Source organism: Mus pahari, chromosome 15 (genome assembly GCF_900095145.1).
Source record: "Mus pahari chromosome 15, PAHARI_EIJ_v1.1, whole genome shotgun sequence".
NCBI lineage: Eukaryota > Metazoa > Chordata > Mammalia > Rodentia > Muridae > Mus > Mus pahari.
In genome coordinates, this window is record NC_034604.1 from 34,498,626 (window position 1) to 34,519,935 (window position 21,310).

At 38.2% G+C, this 21,310-nt stretch overlaps 1 protein-coding gene across 9 annotated transcripts in view; it reads right to left on the bottom strand.

The window, feature by feature from the left end:
- Positions 1-21,310, bottom strand: part of Nr3c1 (nuclear receptor subfamily 3 group C member 1) — a 111,070-nt gene that overhangs the window by 23,694 nt on the left and 66,066 nt on the right. The window lies entirely within an intron of this gene.

Consider the following 21,310-nt stretch of genomic DNA (forward strand, 5'->3'; position numbering starts at 1 on the left):
TCTAAGTGTGTAATTGGTGAGGTTAAAAAAATGGATTAGACCCATAATTAACATAAAAACTGAGAAAGGATATCTCTATTGCACCCCCAAATTCCTTCTAACCCTTGAACGTCAATCTTCTTTTCCTTTGAAGTTCTTACATTGATCTCATTATCATTCTATCCATGCTCTCTACTATGGAAAAAATACATATACCACCTTAGAGTTTGATCCTAGCTGAAACAACAGTTTCTTATGACTTGGGAAAGATTATTCCAGAAACATTACCATGTATATTGGAAAAACCTCTAGTTTTCTATTCTGAGTACAACCAACCTGTGCTCTCTCAATCAGAATACCCCGAGAAAGCAACAAAAACTGAGTCTGTGCTCTAACCAGGGCTCATTTTCATCCTGCAAACTTCTTACCATCATGGGAATGAGCAAGATATATCATTAATTTAAAGTTATTATTCAAAGTCTTTAAATTTTCAGAGAATTTGAAAGAATGGATATTTATCCTTTACCTGAAACAACAAAGGTATACAATAAATTAGCTATTATATTTTGTATTAAGTGATAATGATTTTCAATATTGAATTGTCCTAAGGAACTTTTACCATACATGCTGACTCTGGAACAAAAGCATATATATTGCTAAAAATAATCTAGCCTTTTGCTTCCGGTTACATTGCCTATTCCCTGTCTTATTATATCCTCTCAAACAGACTTTAAAAACTATGAATGGTATCAACTCGTCGGGTGTGGAACTCCTGTTAAATCATGTTGTTTGTCACTTCTATAAGGAAGTTCACACACATCACCACTTTCTCTGTGATCTTTGCTAAGAGATGGTACTTAGACTAAGCTAGACTGGGTGCTGCTTGTCTCTTCATCCTTTATGCGTGCTTTTATTTCAGCCTAGCAAAGTGCTAAATCTCAAATGCAAAACAAAAAAAGATTAATACATTCACAACTAAACATTTTTCTTTATTTAGTTAGAAATAAGAACAATGTTTTTCAATTGCTTCTTTAGGAACAAAAATTAAAAAATAGTAATTGTAGCTAGGAGTTGTTACTTATCCCTCTAATCCTAACACTTAGGAGCTGAAACAGAAAGACTGCTATAAAATTGAGCCTGGTCTGGGATCTGCCAGTTCTGGGAAACCCTGTGAAACCATGTCTCAAGAAAGACAGAAACAAACAAAAATGTGTTAGAACGCTATTAAGTAAGTCATTAAACCCAAGGTTCACCCTAAATGTAATCCTCAAATGAATCTTCCTGCATGCTGCCAACTGTCTGTTTATCCAGTGGCTTAGTCAATAGGGCAGTACTCCCACCATTTAGTTCTGGGAATAGGTCTAGGGTTTCACATTGTTCTCTGAGCACTGTCAATAGACTTTCTGCTTGTTTCCATATCACAAGGTATTGATTCCTTGCTAGGTTTGGGCAAGTGGACTGAGTGCAAAATGTGAACCTCTAATAGAAGAGAATCTCCAGACGTGACTGCTTCGGTTGGGCACAGCCTCTGGTTAATGCAGGCTTGTAAGGCAAGGCTGCTGCTTTGGGTCAGAGTTCTACATTGAAGTACAGTGGTCCTGGGGTGAGCACAGAGCAGTAACGTTCTAGGGGAGCAAAACCTCCTGAGCCTCTGTTCTGACGACGCTCCTATTCCTGGCCAGCCAATCTCTTCTCACCTGACATCTATTTTTAGGGATCAGCAAGTCGCTTGTATATTTAGTTTATGGAAAACGAGCACATTGTTTAAAGATTTTTAAGGTTAATTCTATATTGTTTCCTTTACCTGTTTTAAATATAATATTCACACATATAAAATATATGTATATATTTGACTTTTAAATAGTATTTAGGTACATCATGGTTTCAGAATACTTCCATAAGGGGATCTCATTTATCCTCTGAACAACCTTGTAATAAGATGTCACCATCCCTAGGTGAGGTCATGTAAACAGTGGCACGTGGCTGACCAAGGAGAATCCTGATTTGTTTTGGTCTGAGCAGTCCCACTTGACAGCCTTATAGCTTTTGGGAAGCATCTGCTCTGTTGAGTTCTAGTTTTTATCAGGACGCTGAGAAGTGTCACCTATGAACATGTTTAGATATCTAGTACATGGTCTTTACTTGCAGTAAGGCATTGAACCACACATGTTCACTATTTTCTTAAGGAAAACAAAACTTAAGTCTAAAATCTAGGACAGTAGTCCCCAAATGATCACATAGAAATTAGGATATATGCAAACTTATGTTCAGGCCACCGAGATGTGATCTATGTAGATGGCAACAGAGGTAGAACTAAATAAGGGAAGAATGTGGAGCCCAAGGCAGGCTTCAGGGGCCATCTAGATGTAGTGGCTAAGAGCTCAGTATGTGGGCAGCTGCATGGAGGGCTGTGTGCCATAGACATCAGTGTGGGAAAAACCAGCTTTTGTCACACAGAATGGAACTGATTGGGCTATACTGACCATTTTCCTAAGAAATAGATGAATACGGCTGCAAATATTGTTGCTATATTTCTAAGGAGGGGTAGGGTCCAACAAAATGATTAGTTCCCCAAGGAAAATAACAGACATCTATCATAAAAAGCTATGGCAGAAATTAAAGTTATATTATCTAACTGCGTATTTCACCAGTATTTCTTATAACCACTATCAATTGGTAATAGTGCAAGTATTCAAGTCTCTTACTATTTTGTCACATATTAAAGATACATGGGTTGATATTCACAGAACAACTTTTTGCTTTCTCAAGGATGCTCACTGGACTTGACACCCTTTAAATGAGGTGATAGTGAATACAAAGACTACTATAAAAGTTCATAAATGCAAGTGTCATCACAAAAATATTCTGATATGGTCTTGGAGATTCTCAGGGGTCATTTAAATACACTGTGAGAATTGCTGTCATGGAGAACATGGGTGGTGATAATGTAAGAACGTGGTAATCATTTAGTATCTATAAATCCTCCACTGTCCTATTTCTACATGGGATAGTAATGAACTGAGTAAAAGGAAAGTTATTGTGTACTAAACTTGAAGCTTTTCTGTATAAGACAGGAGATGTTGTTAACCTTTTATAAACCCAAGTGTTGTGACTGAGTTAAGCCTTCAGTTTAGGTGAATTTAATCAATAATTTTTCAATGCACTGCCAGAACCCGCCTCAGAAAACAAGTATTAACCACCATGGGAAACCCTGGAAATGCAGCTGCCATCACTGGGTTAATTTTGACAACTACTAATGGAGGAGGTGTATTCTCATTGGCTTGTCAGTTCTGTACAAAAGCTATAGGGCTGTAGTTCTTAATAGGGGCAAATTTTGTTCCTAGGGGATATCTGGTAATGTCTGAAGATGTTTTTAATTCCTCACAAATGGGGGAAAAGCTACTTTTGCAAGGGATAATAGGCCCAAGATGTGGTAAACACCCTCTGGTGCACAAGACGGCCCTACTAGAATGGCCTAGTTTAGGTGTCAGCAGTGGTGGGATCCTTGAAACTTGGCCAAAGTTTCTAGCACATAAACTAATATGGATGAATGAGTAAAATTGGACAAGAACCAGAAACATTTTTAAAGTGCATGGTGCCAATTCTGGAGTGATAAAGCTAGAACACAATCCCTACAGCTAGGATTCAGAGGGACTTGAGGCAGAGAGAACAGGAAGTTTATAAGAGAGAGAGGACAGGAGCAGCTCTGAGATAGTATCTTCTATATGGACAGGACAGTTGTACTCATGAAATCTCAATGGTATGGTTGCCTAAATAAGACCCGAGTAATGGCAATACCAGCTGACATGCCAATGTGGAAGAAGGATATCTCATAGGGTTCAGTCTCTAGATTACAAGCTACAGGCTATGAGTGCCGAGAGAGTCAGTATTTGTCAGTGATGGCACATGCCCTCTAATTGGTTATCAAATACCAAACAATCATCCCTAAAAGCATTCATCTGAGCAACGGTAGTGTACTCAGCAGGTTATAGTTTATACACACACAAACACCACTAATAACTGAAGAAAGAGAGCCTGTGAATTTGGGAAGGAATTGGGGCAGGGGATGACGTGGAGTTGGAGAGGAGGATAATATTATGTAGTAGTCATATGTGAAATTCACACACACACAAATAAATTTTTTTAAAAAGAAATGATTGTTCTATTGATGTTGCCACTGTAGTTTTGAGTTCAGACAAGTCCAAAGAGAGGTTCAAAATGGCGTAGAAGTCAGGGACTTTACAGGCCTGGTTATCAACGACAGAATTAGCGTGAGTCAGTAATTTAATTTTCCCCTCTAGAGCTAGCAATAGAAGCTGGATTTTATACATTAAAATCAACCTGTACTTTTCTTATCTGTTCATTAGGAAAAATGTAAACACTCAGCTGCACACACCAGGTGACTATATTTTCTGACTTTCTGTTTATCTTTGCTTTAGCTAAAAGATTACTGATTTGTTTAATAATACGCTATGTATTAGCTTTCAGACCAAATACAAAAGTACTAAAGGGGAAGACTTCCACCACATTTCTGTCCTATGGTTTCAGTAGGACATATTTTACCTTATTTTAGCAATTCAAGGAAGGCTGGTTATTATTCTCTTTGCTTTGCATTTATGGAGAAAGGTTTCACTTTTAGGTGTACATAAAGAATCTTTAAGATTTTGATTATGTAAGAGGGAAAAAAAATCAATGTTTCCTTTGAAAATACTTAACTACTTACTTGCTTCATGGGTCAGAAAGGCATCTGCCTAGGACGCTGTTTGAAAATCAGGTGACTTGTACCCACAAATAAAGGTGGGATGAGATAAACTTTTCTCCATGAATCTTTCAGTTTAAGCTAAGAAATGATAGGTTAATGTAAAATGAAATCATCTGTGATATATTGTGTTCATTTATCAAATGAGCTATTTAGATTTCAATTTTAATGTAGAATGTTAACAGGAATAAAATACTAAAACAAATGAAGGTCCTAATTCCACATTATGCATCATTTACACTCACATAAAGTTAGAAGCTAGATTAAGAAATAGTCCATAAGGACTTTCACAAAGGATGGGCAAAGTGAGCATGTCCTCTCTGAACTCTAACACACCAAGGCTTGCCATGCCACTTCTCTGGGCATCATTTGCTTGACCATAAAAATCAAAGTCTTTTGCTCGTATGCTGCAAATAAACAGGCCACCTTTTCTAAGTGAGTTTCAGCAAGAAAGAATAAACTCTGATCTGTAAATGACTTTGGGGTCCTATGTACCTAAAGTCTAATCTACTTCCCAGGAAGAAATCATGTATTTCTTCCTCGTGAACAGTCAGTCCTGAGCTTGGATAGCTTATGCTAAGTAATTTATCTCTTAACTGTGTCATCTTTTATAGAGGAGAAAATATTATAAATCTTGGAAATTCCATGCACCCTCTTTCTCATGCTGTGTTCTTGGTTCTGTTAACTTGGAGTGAAGGAAGATTGGTAAGGACAATGAATGAAAGTTTTTATTATATGACTATTTCTAGAATGAAGATGTGCTTTTACTATATTTGATGTTTCTTCACTATTAGGAACACACAGGATAACTGATGTGCTAGTATCTGAACTGTAGAAGGTTTCATACAGAATCACGAGCATGCCATCCTCACAGAAGGCAAGGCTATGAGGGAGGCAATGGTCAGTTACTGCCCTCACATCTTTGAAGTGTGCACTTCCACTCGAAATAGGATGGTAGCTTGGTTCAGTCTACATGTCTGTGAAAACATACCAAGAATACAGTTATCATCCTACAACTAACACTTTTTAGCCGTGACAGTCTGGAACTTTGAATCCTACTCCAGAATCCTCCTGGATGATAGGAATAGAGGTGTATACACCATCACACCCTTAAAGAGAGATCCAAATCATTTACTGTGCTTGGTAGCCTACATGTAAAAGCAGAGATTTTTGCCATGTTGGTCATTTCTCATATCTTACCTATTACTATTTTGTTTGTTTGTTTGTTTGTTTTGGAGACATAGCCCAAGTTCTATTTTTTATCCTTATACATGATGCCAATTTTCTCTTTCTTGTCCTCTCTGTGACCACCTTAAGTACATTCATCTTTTACCACTGCAGTGATTTATCCTAAGTTGTCCCATCCTTAGCTTTTTTTCTTTCCAATCCAACCAACCCCATCACTGTCGACAGTCAGTCCTGTCCTAATTAAAAGTCTAGGGGCTTTTCCAATGTGTACAGTATGAGCACAATATGGCGCACAGTCTGGCCCCTTTCATTTTTCCAATCATGTGTCTTTCTATAAACATAAACCATTTGGTGTGTCATTTCAGAAAACCTGTGTTGTATAAATATTTACAAAGTGCCTAGTATGCACTATGTTTCTCCTGAGAGTCTTTGCTAAGACCTGTTCCCCTATCATGATACATCTACTGTGGCATTTCTGAACCATAAGATTTTGGGACTTTAATCACTGGCATGTAATATTTTACATAGTGGCTTTGGTGCCTTTAGATATGTGTGTATTCTTCCTACTAGTAACTCCTTTGAAGAGGCCCAGGGTCTCTCGTCACACGATGGGCTTCTTGTATGTGGTTCTAATAAAAATAAAAATGTATAAATATACTAAATAAAATATCCTATCTGACCTGGGAGAGAATTTGAAGCACCTAACATGATAGGTGTTTATAAGATTATATCCAATACAGAGCTGAAACTCTGTAAGCTTGAAGCTAAGTACCACACAGCATTATTGAAAGGACTAACATTACAGATGTAGACATTGGCTTTGCCTAAGTTAGACAATTAATTAGCAAAGTTCAATCATGCTTTCTTGCTTTCTACACACCTGTGCGGTCTTTCTTTTGTTAAATTAACCTTTGATCCAGTACTCCCACTATACGGTGACTAAAATCGTGATCTTGAAATTGAGAAGCAATGCTTTTTACTTTACATCTTACTAACACAAAGTAAAAGTAGGAAATTCCTTGAACTTACTTCTATCATTTTAAAGGCAAAGAATTATTTTATAACTGTGTGAAATTTTCAAATAGTCCACAAACTAATGTATATCTCAGGCTGCACAATTAGCAAAGCTTCCAAAATTTCCAGAGGTATTTCTAAGAACAGAAAGAAACAGGGTAGTTTATCTATATCTCGCACAAATGAATGGAAAACCTCCTCAGAACAGGCTTCAGTTGTGAGACCATTTTCTTTACCCCATCAAAGGCTAAAGTTTGATTCTCATGTGAGCGTGAGCTGCTAGCTTCTTTGTGCCAATGAGTCTTCTGATTCTTCCCTTGAATACTCATAGACACAATATACACAATTGATAAAGAGGAGAGACACATTATTCCCACTACTAGATCAAGAAGTAAAGAAGGAGCCTCTAGAATGGATGGAAAAGCTACCAGAAGACTGAAAAGATGTTTTTAATAGGTTATAAGCAAAAAGTCCCATCACAGTAATAACCATGTTATAAATTACAGATTGTAATTCTATATGCCAAGCTCCATAACTAGGAACTTAGTAATTCTATGTTTAATTTATAGATTAAGAATAAAGAGATTTAAAAATCAAAGTTGTATCATAAACTACTACCTGGATCTGAATTCAGCTATGTGGAGGGTAGTGGCCTTTAAGGTTCATGAAGTTTTTAAGATTATATGGGCACTAAAGAGATATACTGAAATATGAAAATTTAGTTCTAATACATCTTCGCCTGTGAATAGAGAAGAAATTACTTTTTAAAAAATAGTATATAAGAGAATTTATTCAGGGCATGGGGTAGGGAGTCAAGAGGGTAGTAGAGGGAGAGAGAGTAGAGGAGTAGAGGCCAGCCATGAACACATGGAGAGAGAGGGACAAATTACTTTTTAAATATTTAATATTTGTATCTTAATGATACAAAAGCATCTCATGGTATTAACATTTTCCTTAGATCCTTATTATATTGAATTAATTTGGTACTCTTGCTTTCACATTTTTATTTTAAAACTCACGTGAGTCCTTGAAACACTGCAGTCACGGAGAGTACACATCAAAGGCTCAGAAGCAGAGACATGTCTTTCGCGCTCAACACCATTCTTGCTCTCAGGGGAGCTTTAAAGTATACTATATGTTGGACTCATGTACTGGGTAGACGTGGAGTTTGCATTTCAGAGTCCATTTGTAAATAAAATAAACAGCTATACGGAAGTCATTTTTAAAAGTAGAACAGATACTAAATAGTTAATTTAAGTAAAATGAAGTTAGTATATATTATCCAGCCAGAGCTGGAGGGGGAAGTGTCTATTCACACTGTTATGAGTATGTTAACTTGTTAACTGATGTTGAACAGATTGATAAAACCAAGTAATTCTTATTATTCAGTTTAAAGGGCACCAAAGTATAATTTATATATTCAACTCAATTATAAGGAAACAGATACCATTTATTTAAACATTTTGTGCTATGTACTTGATATACAGATTCTGTGATCCATGAAGCAACCTGAGGGAAGATATCACATTTATAGTGTGGCAACTAAGATACAGGGATGTTTTTAAAGATCACCAGTCCCAGAATGTTCTACATATCAATCACCAGTAGGAGGGAATATCTGAATTTGAATTCAAGATTTCAAGTTGCTTGCTGTTTCACTTTTAGCACATACCAATAACAAGCCTTTGGCTAACTACAGCAGAATAACATGGAATATGTATGCACTTTTGGCTAACTATGGTAATGTAGAATATGTATAATACTGTAATAACTGCAGGGTAGAAATTTACTGCACAACGAAGGTGAAATGATGGCCAAGGAAATTGTTTCAGGCTCTAAAATAAAGTCCTTGTGGTAAGGTATGTAAATATCAAAATTTAGAGGCTAATATTGCAGCACATACATGTTGTATGTTATACACATGAACTCTGATTTACCCACATATATTCTCAATTCAGAAGATAAGCAATATAAGCTACCATGTAGTTTTACTTTTGTAGATTTCAAAATAGAAAACAAGTTTTGTTTTTGTTTCAGAGTAAATAAAGTGTAGATTACTATAGTTCAAACAGTAACTTGTGTTTCTTTTAAAACTGGATTTACTACCATTTTAGAAACAATATAGGAAGATGAAGAACTTAAACGTAGGTGTGTGTGCTTTTTGTTGTAGAGAATTTTTTTCTGAATGTAAAAGTTCCAGGGGTACAGAAGCTTTTCTGAGAAGGCACTGTGCCTGGTAATGCAATGGAAATGTGCTGTCTGGCAGCTTTAACTGTGATGAGCATTTACAGTCAAGTTACAGTAATTCTACTTGCTTTTAACTTTATCTTTTTCCCCCTCTAAGCTATTTTAAATATTTAAAAGTAAACCCAGGGACTGGAGAGTTGACTGGGGGATTAAGACCACTGGATGCTCTTGCAGAGGACCCAGGTTCAGTTCCCTTCACACACATGGTGACTTACAACCAACTGTACCTCCAGTTCTAGTGTGATCTGACACCCTCTTCTGACCTGCATGGCACCAACTATGCAGCACAGTATACAGACATACATGCAGGCAAAATACTCTTTAAAAGTAAATGCAATGCTATATTGTTTGACACAAATAAAGCTCGAAGTTTTACTTCATAGAATATTAAAATATTTTTAAAATCCTTACACTGAAAAGTGCAAGGATGTAAATATTAGCCATGAGAATGCCTTCTCAGCTTGTGTTCTTATGTGCGTGGCTGGTTCTGTACACAGGAAACAAAGCTACTGGACACTACACTGCACGGAGAACATTTTTGTCAACAGAAGCTCCCAAACCTGGGACTTCCTGAAACTATGGTTTACTATTTTAAAAAGTCCAAAGCAATGTTTAAGAATGAAACTTTAAATTAAAACATCACTTAAAGTCACAATGTGAAATTAGAAATAATATGCTTTAATAATAAAAAACAATTCACTACTTGGGCATTAATGCTGTAGCAGCTGATGAAATGACATGCTGTGTGCACTTTGAGATGATATGGTTAAATGGATCATGGACTCACCTACAGAAACAGTCTACCATAGACGAGACAGGGAAGAGGGGTACGAGGACCCTCATTTATCCACTCGAAGGTCAGGTTTCTTTGGGATTCTTAAGTTAAAACAATCTATGTATAATTCAGCTACACTTTGGCTTAAATTACTGGGAAGTGTTAGCATTTTTACTGTTTCCTACAGAGAAAGTATTTTTGAGTTTATCAAAATGACTTAGTGAACTTTTGAATTACAGCCCTCCCCCCCCCTTTTTTTTGTCAAGCTATGTAGTTGTTTCTCTGAAATTGCACATAAAATGTGTTCATGTAAAAAGTACTGCATCATGCTATAATAAAGTAAAAAGCAAACATTTCAGAGGTTTTCTTGGGGGTGGAGGTTATGGAAGAAACAATGGCTGTTTCAACAATGTTATTCGTAGTTTAAGACAGAATACAAAACCACTTGCTAAAGCACGGATCATAAGTTGGTGTATGAAGGACAAGCCATTAGTTTAGAACTTAAATCCTTAGTAGCCTGACACTAAATGTCTTATTGTTGGTAAGTGATTCTCCAGCATATCTTTAATATTGAAAACTGACAACTGTTTAGAACATAAAAACATTACCAAGTGGACTGGGAACTGTTAGGTGAACATTCCTGCAAGAGCTAGCCTTTACCAAGACGATTTTTGCAACAGTCTGTTACCTTTTAGCATAACCAACATTTTCAGTAAGAATCACAGAAAATCTGATTGGTGGCATATGGCTGTCACACCAGTATTTGGAAGGGTGAGATGGTGATTGAACTGAATTTGAGGCCAATCTTGGTTGCAGAATCATGGACTTTATTTATATTGTAACATCTGAACCTTTACAACTGAGAGTTCAGAGAGTAATGAAATGAAACTAGTTTATACTGACTGTGGGGTGGTTAGGAAGGCCCCTCCTTAATTAGCATTAGGAAGGAACCTGCCAGTTCTGTGAACAGGGAAGAGGGCAGAACCTGAGGACCATCCTCACTTGAAATGTTGGTTTTCCTCAGAGTGCTCAAGAATGTAACCCAGTGGAAGAAAAAGTTACTGTAATTGCTGGAATGGACCCAAACCCTGAAGCCAAAAAGAATGGGGAACAGTAACTTGAGGAAACTCTGAGGAGAGGAAGCAAGGGCTCCACATCTACTGAAGTAGGAAGTTGAAATCAGCTGGGTAACTGTATTTATGGGTTACAGGATTACATCTTGAATAGGAGACTATTTGCTTTTCTTCTCGCTAATAATAAGTAGTATCATATACTATAGAACTGTACATGCTAAAGCAATTGCAATTTTTCATCCAGCTAGGAAGAAAAAAAAAAAAAGGAATAAACTCTACATGACTATCATTCTCATTACTGAATAGAGAAAGCTTAAAACCGTTTTCCTTGTTTCTTTGTACCCAATCCAAAATCTACTCCAAGAATATTGCTTCAGATCCACTTAGAAATAGATAGTGAGAAATAATGAAATTACCTAAGCTGTATTAGAATTATAGTTTAAACATTTAGAAAATAAAGCTATCTCTATTCATCTGCAGAAGACCAGCAGACCTTCTTATACACATCATTTTCTTCTTTCCACAAATTGCATGTACTTGTTTCATATAAAACCAGAGGCAATTGCTATGTACCTCACTTTTTTTTTTTTTTAACGTGTGGGACACTGTCTGTTTGCTATGTTAACAAATTGAGAAGACTTCTATCTATAGATAATCTTATTTTTTCAGGGTGTCTAACTCAAGCTGGCATTGAATTCCCTAGGTATCCAAGGATCAAACTTTTAGTCCTCCTGCCTCTACCTCCCACGTGCTAGGGTTACAGATATGCACTACCATCTGTGGTTCCCGTGTTGCTGGGAATAAGACGCAGGGCCTCATCAGTGCTAAAGACAAAGCATTCCACTCTCAGATCGCATGATGTTAAGGGACTCAGATGAAGTTTAATCATTCACCAGCTACTGGTCATCCTTTAATTTTAATTTGCTTAAGTTAAATTTCTAGAAAGGTATGGGTATCCAATGAATCAGCTAAGGATTTTCTATATGTACCATAATGGTATTTTTTCTTGTTTCTTTTATACATGGTCTTCTATGTAGTTCACTCTTATGTATACCTTGAACTTATTCAATATCATTCTGCTATATGTGTGTGTGTATATATATCAGCCATGTATTATTAAACTGCCTATCACGTGATCCCAGTAAAGCAGGCAATGCGTGAGCATATATAGGCCTTTGTACACATTTGCTTCTCACAACAAGAGTGTTGAAATTTTAGTCGATAAAAATTGCCTTGTTTTTATTTTGTGGTGCTTGCCTTCTCTTGTAAAGAATTAGGTTATTTAGAATTTAGTCCTTTAAGGATATCTTTGTAAAGTTTCATCTTAAATTTTAAGATATTCTAAGTCTAATGATGAATCTCTAATGCTTAGAGCTCTTAGTACCAATACTGAACACATGATACCAGTATATGTTAGCTATATTATTATTGAAGTGTAGGATTCTTTAAAGTAAAATGACCAGCTAGATATTGCTCTAACTAAAAATGACACCGTGTGTTAACTTTATTCTCATTTTCCTAGGTTCTTGGAAGAGCTATGCCATTTATTTTTAATTTTTTGAGGTTTATGATTTCGAAGATGAGAAGATATAAGCAGCAGTCTACAAAACAGACTTCTGGCATGTTTTTAAATAGCAGGAATAGGAAGAGATCTAATTATCAACATTAGAGAGATTGATCAAGAGGCCAGCTAGGACACCTACAGGCTTCTACTTAGAGAAATGGTAGGCTGGGTTACAACTCTTTTTGAAAAAAGGTCTATGAAAAATTCAAATGTTCAGTAAAATATGTATATTTACCCTAAAAGGAACCTGTGAGCAGACAAAAACAAGTAAGCTGTGTCTAAGGGAAAGAAAGCACTCCAACCACATAGAAGTATCTTTAGGGTTAGTCAAATATGGATTTCAAATAAAAGAATAGAAGACTCACTTGAAAAATGGACACTTTTTCTCCTATCCCAAACAAACCCAAGCAAATGACACAACACATATATAAACTTAAAACACAGGGACTCTAAATAGCTAATAAACAAGAGGGAAAAAGTTATTCAACTTCATTTGTAATTAATGAAGTCTCAAACTTAAGCCACAAAGTCTACTGTATACCCAGCACCTTGGTACAAAGGAAACAATAAGGAGGAAGTTAAAAGGTACAGTCAGATTGGAAGAAAGTTTGACATTATCTTGTTAAGTCTGGTTATCTAGCACCCCCATCAATGGACAAGTAGCCATGTATCACAAAACATGTAAGGATGCTGGAAGCAGCATTTTTCACTGTAGACTCAAAAACTGGAAACTAGGCAAAGCTCACAATTGTGGAATAGGTATCTAAGCATCTACATGTTCTACCCCTGAGGATAAAGTTCTATCCTTGCAGGAACAACTGCCATAGTCCGCAGTGTTGAGACAAAGAAAACAAAAAGTGACATTGTATCCATAGACTTCACATACAATTATTTACATGAACTCCATAGACAAAGATTTAAGTATATAAATAGGGTCTATTTGTCATATCTGTCAGGGCAGTGGTTACTTTATAGAGGAAGGGCAGAGTGTGATGGTACCTTACACAGTCGCTCTAGAGTTCTCCAGTATATTGGGGATGTGCTGTTTCTTGCTCTAGCTAGGAATTCCAAAACTCCAAGCTTCTTAACTATTCTTGTATAAAAATGTTTTGGTTCATAATATCCTTTATTAGTAGTAGCCATTTGTTTTGTTTGTAGTATTTATTTATCTGAGTCAGGGTATGTTGCACCTGCCTGCCTCTCAAGAACTGAGATTAAAGGCATGTCACCACCACATTGGACTTCGCTTAACTTTAAAAATTCAAAATAAATAAGCAGAAAATCTGCTCATTATCCTTTCTACCCTCATTTTTATGACTTCCTTCTATTGTTTTAAGTCTTTTTTTTTTTTTCATTTTCTTTTTTGAATTCTCAGACTGGTCTTATTTTCCTGTATTCTTTCCTATTTGTTTTATTTCTGGGTCATCATATTTTTCTATTTCACTTGTTCTATTAAGATTTTCAATTGTGTCACTGCCTTGCAATTTTCAAGGTCTCAGTTGCAGTCTCTGAAAGTTTCTCTAAAAAGCAACACACTATTATTATTTGATGAATGCTGTTCTTATGTCTAAACATAGAAATGATAGTTTGAGCGAAGTTTCCTTTTCCCTGCATGTTTTCCATTCTCCCAGATTGAGTGTTTCTTTTTCTTTGGTCTCTGTTGCAAAACCGGAAGTTCTCCTTTTGTCACTCACCCATCCATACCCCCCGGTGCAGCCAGGAAACTCAAGAGCTTTTTCTATGAAAATATAAGCAGCAACAGTGGAGGCCCATGACATAGGAAGTTCAAGTTGTACTCCTGGGTGAAGGGAAAGACTCAGGATGTATTAAGCAAGTTACATCCTCAAACAATGAGCAAGGGGATGCTGCAATGCTAAAGGAAGTAAACTAACTTAATCTCAACTTTGCTTTACCTAAGACTTGGCTGACTCTTGTTAACTCGATAATTAGAAATGCTCTTTAATTTGTGAAGTTTTACATTGAGTACTTTTAAACATGAATGCCAATAAAAGTATAAAAATAACTACTAGTCTTTTTAAGAGACATCTATATACAAGGGTCACAAATACCACAAATCTCATCTCTTTTAAAAAAGAGTAAGTCTTCCCACTGCAGAATGTTCTAATAGAATATGTACCCTATACTGTATATTTCTAACCAAAGAGTTGAAATCAAGATGGCATTATTCAATACTAACATGCTATTAAATATTCTTGCTTATTATTAAAATATAGTGCTATGAGCTGAACTTCAGCAAAGTTTCATAGCAAAGAAAATGAAGAAGCAGGGGAACTGTATTTTATCACGTATCCTGGCACACATCCAACTGATGTTTGTCTAGGATGGTGCAATGGTTGAGTCATGAGTGCTCTCATTGATGCCATGTTCAAAAGTACAGACACGCTCGAAACAGCGGGAACAACAAAGACATCAGGCAGGCAGAAATGTACTATGCCTCAAGAATCTTAAGTATTTATCTTTTAGTTCTTTCACCTGACCTGAAAATGAACTGATGCCAACTCTAACCTGGTGTTCTAGCAGTGTATAGATGCCCTCTGCATCAATGACTTCATTCTCTTATCCTATTATCTTTGAGAATGGGTTATATTAATATCTCCACTTTGGAGCCAAAGACAAGATTAGCAAACAAGTTGCAGTGGTCAAAGCACAACTTGGTAGTCCCTGACAAGGGACCTTGGCCGGGAGTTGCTGCCTTCTACTGCCTTCTCCATGCTGCTGTCATATGGGTATAAAGTTACCATGGACATATATCTGATAACCACATTTGAAGAGAAATTGGAAATAGCAAGTAAAGGTTTTTTGACATTACATTACTAAAACAGTAACAACAAAAAGATCCCTCAAATTGTTTAGGACTGAATCAGAAGTCCTGAGCAAAGATACAAGGGAAACAGATGAAACTCTGCATCAGAAGCCAAGAAACATGCTGTGACTTAGGGCTGTAGTGTAACTAGGAAGACCAAGAGTCTGTTTTAATGAAGCCTCTGCAGTTCATTATAGAAGATATAAGGAAATGGTAAGTTATATACACTCTGAAAGAAAGGGGCCTAATAATCAGGCATTAGCACAATCTATAAATGTAGAAAATTAAAATTTTTCTAAATACAGACATTCTCTGGATTAAGAGAGAAAAAAACAACTGTCCAATCCCAGCTGTGTGAGAGAAAGAGATGGGGTGCGGAGAAGGGGAGAGAGGGTGACAGTCTCCTTACATATAGGAGACAAGGCTGGCCTTTAACTCACAGAGATCTGACTACCTCTGCCTCCTAAGTGCTGGGATTAAAGGCATACACCATCACACCAGGCTAAAATGAAGCCATCTTCAAATATGTCAACAGGATGATATTTTTCAAGTTCCATCCATTTGACTGCAAAATTCATGTCTTTGTTTTAAACTGTTGAATACTATTCCATTATATAGATGTACCACATTTTCTTTATCCATTCTTCAGTTGAAGGATATCTAGGTTGTTCCCAATTTCTGGCTATTATGAATAAAGCTGCTATGAACATAGTTGAGCAGGTGTCTTTATGGGATGATGGAATGTCTTTTGGGTATATGCCCAGGAGTGGTATAACTGGGTCTTGAAGTATAACTATTCCCAGTTTTCTGAGAAAGTGTCAAATTGATTTCCAGAATGGCTGTAAAAGCTTTTACTCTCACCATCAGTGGAGGAATGCTCCTCTTTTCCACATCCTTGCCAGCATGCACTGTCTCTTGGGTTTTTAATCTTAGCTGTTCTGATGGGTGTAAGATGGAATTGCAGGCAAATGTTTGGAACTTGAGAACATAATTCTGAGTGAGGTAAGCCAGTCTCAAAAGGTCATGCATGGTATGTATTCACTTATAAGTGGATATTAGCCATAAAATACAGGATAACCATACTGCACTCCACAGACCCAAGGAAAGTTAAGAAGGAAGACCCACACAAGGATGCTTGGATTTTACTTAGAAGGAGGAATAAAATAGTCATAAGAGATAGATGAAGTGAGAGGGCTGGATGGGGAGGCGATGGGGTCAGGATCAGGTATGGGAAGGGACAGGAGAGATGGCCATCAGAATGAATGGAAATCTGCAACTGGTAGGGGTGAGGAGGTAGAGCACATCTCCAGAACTAGACAGAGACCTGGGACAGGAAACCTGAAGAGGCCACTCCTATAGCTAGGCAGGAACCCCAGTGGAGTGATAGAGACACCAATCCAACCACAAAACTTTTGACCCAAAATGTATCCTGTGTGCAAGAAATGCAGGCACAGGGGATGGAGCAGAGACTGAGGGAATGGCCAACCAATAACTGGCCTGTGGGGAGCCGCCCTCACATTCGCCATTACAAGATAGCGCTGATGTCCTGTGCTCTAACAAACAAACAAGGCAGCTGCGCATGTGCTGNCCTTTCTCTTCTCTCTCTTCTCTTCTCCCCTCTCTTCTCTTCGCCCTTTGCCTGTTGGAAGCTTATGCTCTCCCTCTCAAGAGCATTAAAGCGTTGCTGTAGAAGGATCCTGTTTGTGTGCCGCGTCATTTCTTGCTGGCGAGAAGGTAGCGCGGGACACTGGCCCAACTTGAGACCCATCTCATGTGCAAGAAACAATCCCTGACACTATTAATGATGCTTTGTTATGCTTGCAGATAGGAACGAGTTGTCCCCTGAGAAGCTGATGCAGAGAGATGTAGACATCCACAGCCAAACACTGGATGGAGCTCAGGGGCTCTTAAGGAAGAATTGGAGAAAGGTTTGCAGGCCCTGAAGTCGATAAGAACCTCACAGGAAGATCAACAGAGCCAACTAACCTGGACCCTTAGGACTCTCAGAGACTGAACTACCAACCAAAGAACATACATAGGCTGGACCTAGGTCCCTGCACATATGTAGTAGAAGTACAGCTTGGTTTTCATGTGGTTCCTAAACTGGAACAGGAGCTATCCCAAAAGCTATTGCCTGTATGTGGGATATGTTCTTCTAGCTGGGCAGCCTTGTCTGGCCCCAGTGGGAGAGAATGCGCCTAGACTTTAAGTACCAGGGTTGAAGGGATGCCTGTGGGGGGGCACACAGAGGAGAGGGGGTGTTGGGTGAAGGGTTGTAGGAGGTGGTGACCAGGAGGGAGCAGTGAGCAAGATGTAAAGTGAGTAAGTAAAAATAATAATAAATAATAAACAGAGTTTACTACCAAAATCAAAACGATGAGATGTAACATTTCCAACACTCACAGGAAAACTATTGTGAAAATAAGAAATCCTGCAGTCATTCAGTATTCGGAATGACATATTTTCTTCATGAACAGAAAACACTTAGATTCAGATAATCAAGTAAGACTGCTTTTCAGGGACATGTTACCTGGCTGTTGAAAACAGATTTCTAGTGTTTCTACAGCAGCATTAAGAGGGTGCCTTGGAATGTGATTGGTTTCTATGATTTACAATATAGGCTATAATTAATAACTTTCTAGAGAGTGAAGTTCTTTATAACAAGCAATTTCCCTTCTCACTATATGATATTACTTAAATACATGTTCAAAGATACAAAAATATTTTGTAATAATTATGGTTTATTTTAATTGTTTTACCAAGGTAAATAGTATAAAGTTCAAAATCTCATGTTACAAAAGGGGAGATAATTTGTAACATTTTTCAAGTTGCAGACTTTAAAATATTTTTATATAAATTGTAACTGATGTGTATTAATGATACAAAATAATGGGTTTTATCATGACATTTGCCTTTCCAAGTATGGTTTGTTTTGCTTAACAATTTTATTTGTTAGTGGCTGTGCATAGTCAAAGAATATATTATACTACATATTCCTTTTCCTTCTACTGATGGGTGATTTCATGACGTGACTATTTTGAGTAGTGCCAAAATAAGCACGGGCTTGCAGGCACCTTTATTGTACACTGACTGATTCCTGTGAGTGTGCACTGCGGACTGCTCCAGCGGTTAACCTAATTGAGAGCGGTGAGTCTCAGGGGACTTAGAGGGAGGAGTGGGTGGGGAGATCAAAACACATTTTAAAAGAAATAAGTATTACTGCATCTCAGAATAATCGCCAAAATACAACTATGTAGGGGTGCCCCATCTGCCATCCTTGCCACGTTTGCTGTGGGAACGCTGTGCATACAGACAGATACACACACACTGAGTGGGCGTCTTCCTCAATCGCTACTCAGCTTATTTTTTGGGACAGGTCTCTCAATGGATTTCAGACTCACCACCTGGCTAAATTGTATGACCAGCCAGTACCAGAGCTCTCCACACTTGCCTTTTGTTTCACATGGATGCTAAGGATGGATTCTGTACTTGACTACAAGGAACACAGTAGACATGCTGCTGGATTTTACTTCTTTCAAAGTCCAATTGTTTAAAATAAAGACTAATTTTTGGCTGGATGTAGACTAAGGAGTAGAAGCTGTAAGTGAGGACAGCCTATGGCTCTTGGCTATATGTTCCTAGTGTTCTTTGGTTTTCTTCATACTCTTGGCTAAAAGTTCAACATATTCTATAGCTTCTTCCTCAGTTTTATTATTGTATTGTTTCTACATAGCAATATGTTCAGCTTGTGTGACAGGACACAAGGAAGTGACAGGACACTAGTTCTTGGGTACTTTGGTCCTGGACTTACTCTTTGCTTATGGGCTTCTCATGGGAGTTCCAGCTCTAATACTGCAAACTGGTGAAAGTCATTTTCTTTAGAGGGACTGAAAATCTTTCAGGTTCTGCTAGTTCTTTTGGGACCACTGAGCCACAATAGTATCTGTCCGTCCAGGAATATCTTTTTCTCCTTTCTTTTTTTCTTTTTAAAAAAAATAACCAAAGTGAGAACACTCGGATAAGTATCTATAGGGCATTCGTGAACAGATTTGTGTTTCCTTTCTCCAGTTCTTCTTGGCCTGTGACAAGATTGCTCCTTACTCAGCAAACAGCTGGACCAGGACTCTACACACATATGTAGCAGATGTGTAGCTCGGTCTCCACGTGGCTCCTAAACAACTGGAGCAGGGACTGTCCCTGTCTGTGGAATCCGCTACCCTAACTGGGCTGCCTTGTCTGGCCTCAGTAGTACAATGTGCCTTGCCCTGCAGAGACTTGATATTGATAGGGTCAGGGGCCACACAGAGGGGCCTCTACCCTCTCAGGGGAGAAGGGGAGGGAGATGAAGGAGGAACTTTGTGAGGAGAGATAGGGATGGGGTAAGGAAGTAATTATAGCAGGCACGCTATGCTCTGGCCAGGATGACTTGCTCCACCCGACACAGACCCCACAACCCCTTCCTCTTCACCAAGGGTCTACTTCTGTGGCCATGTGCTTCTCAGAGGAAGTATGAAGCTTGGTGTGTTCATCATCCATTTCAATGAATTTCTGACAGCCAGTTCTGGGCGAGAGCTACATAGCTTCATCTTGTCACAGCCAACCCTAGCAGGCACCACAAAAATAAAGGAATGCTTGTCTTCTTGATGGTAGTCCTCCTGACTGAAGTACGTTGTCTTTCCCTCATATGTCTTCAGATGTTGAACATTTTCTTTTCATGGATTCACCGGCCACTTGCACTGTTATTCACTTTTCAGATATAGTTTCCTGATGGGTTAACCCTTAAAATTCTTCCTCTATTCTTGAATTGTAATCTCTGGTGAATAGCTGGTGAGGCCTTCCTCCTACTCTGCAGGCTGCCTCTTCATGCCGAAGATTGATTTCTTTTATATTCTGCCTTCTAATTTCATGCAATGGCTAGTTTTTGCTATTACTTCTTGGATGTGCTGGCTAGTTTTATATCAATTTGACACAAGCCTCAATAATTTTGGGATGAGGGTAGGTACTTCAACTGAGAAAAATACTTCCACCAAGTTGGCCTGTGGGCAAGGCTATGGGGTATTTTTTGATTGGTGTGGATGGCTCCAGCTCTGCAGCTCACTGTGGGCAGTGTTCCTCATTGGCAGGTGGCCCTGGGTAAGCAGACCGAAGGAGTCCTTGTCTCCCTCTGTGTTTTCTTATAGCAGGTCCAACATTTCTGTTCAGTTTTGGATCCATTTTGAGTTTGCACAGGGTGAGAGGTAAAGTCAAGTTTCAGTCTTTTTCATGCAGATGTAAAGTTTTTCTAACTTGTCAGACTTGTTTTCTTCAGTGTATGTTTTGGCCCCATGTGGATCAGAAGACTAGAGCCAGCCATGCTACTATCAGTTTATTTCTGGGTACTCCATTCTGGTTCACTGGTCCAGTTCTTGTTTTCACACCAGTACCGTAGTAGTTTGTGACTTTGGCCCTGTATATAGTTTGGAGCGAGGTACTTTGTTGCACCTCAGCACTATCTCCTTTTCCTTTTAAGATTGCGCTGGCTGTTTGGGGACTGTGTACTTTCATGTTGACTGCAATTGCTTTTGTCCTAGTTCTGGGAATAGTCGCTGAGGGCTTGATTCCAGCAGATCCACAGACACCTTTCAGTAATACATCTGTGTACTGGCTAGTTTTGTGTCAACTTGACACAGCTGCAGTTATCACAGAGAAAAGAGCTTCAATTGGGGAAATGCCTCCAAGAAATGCTGTAAGGCATTTTCTCAATTAGTGATCAAGGGGGGAGGTTCCCTAGTGGGTGGTGCCATCTCTGGACTGGTAGTCTTGGATTCTATAAGAGAGCAAGCTGAGCAAGCCAGTGGAAGCAAGCCAGTAAAGAACATCCCTCCATGGCTTCTGCATCAGCTCCTGC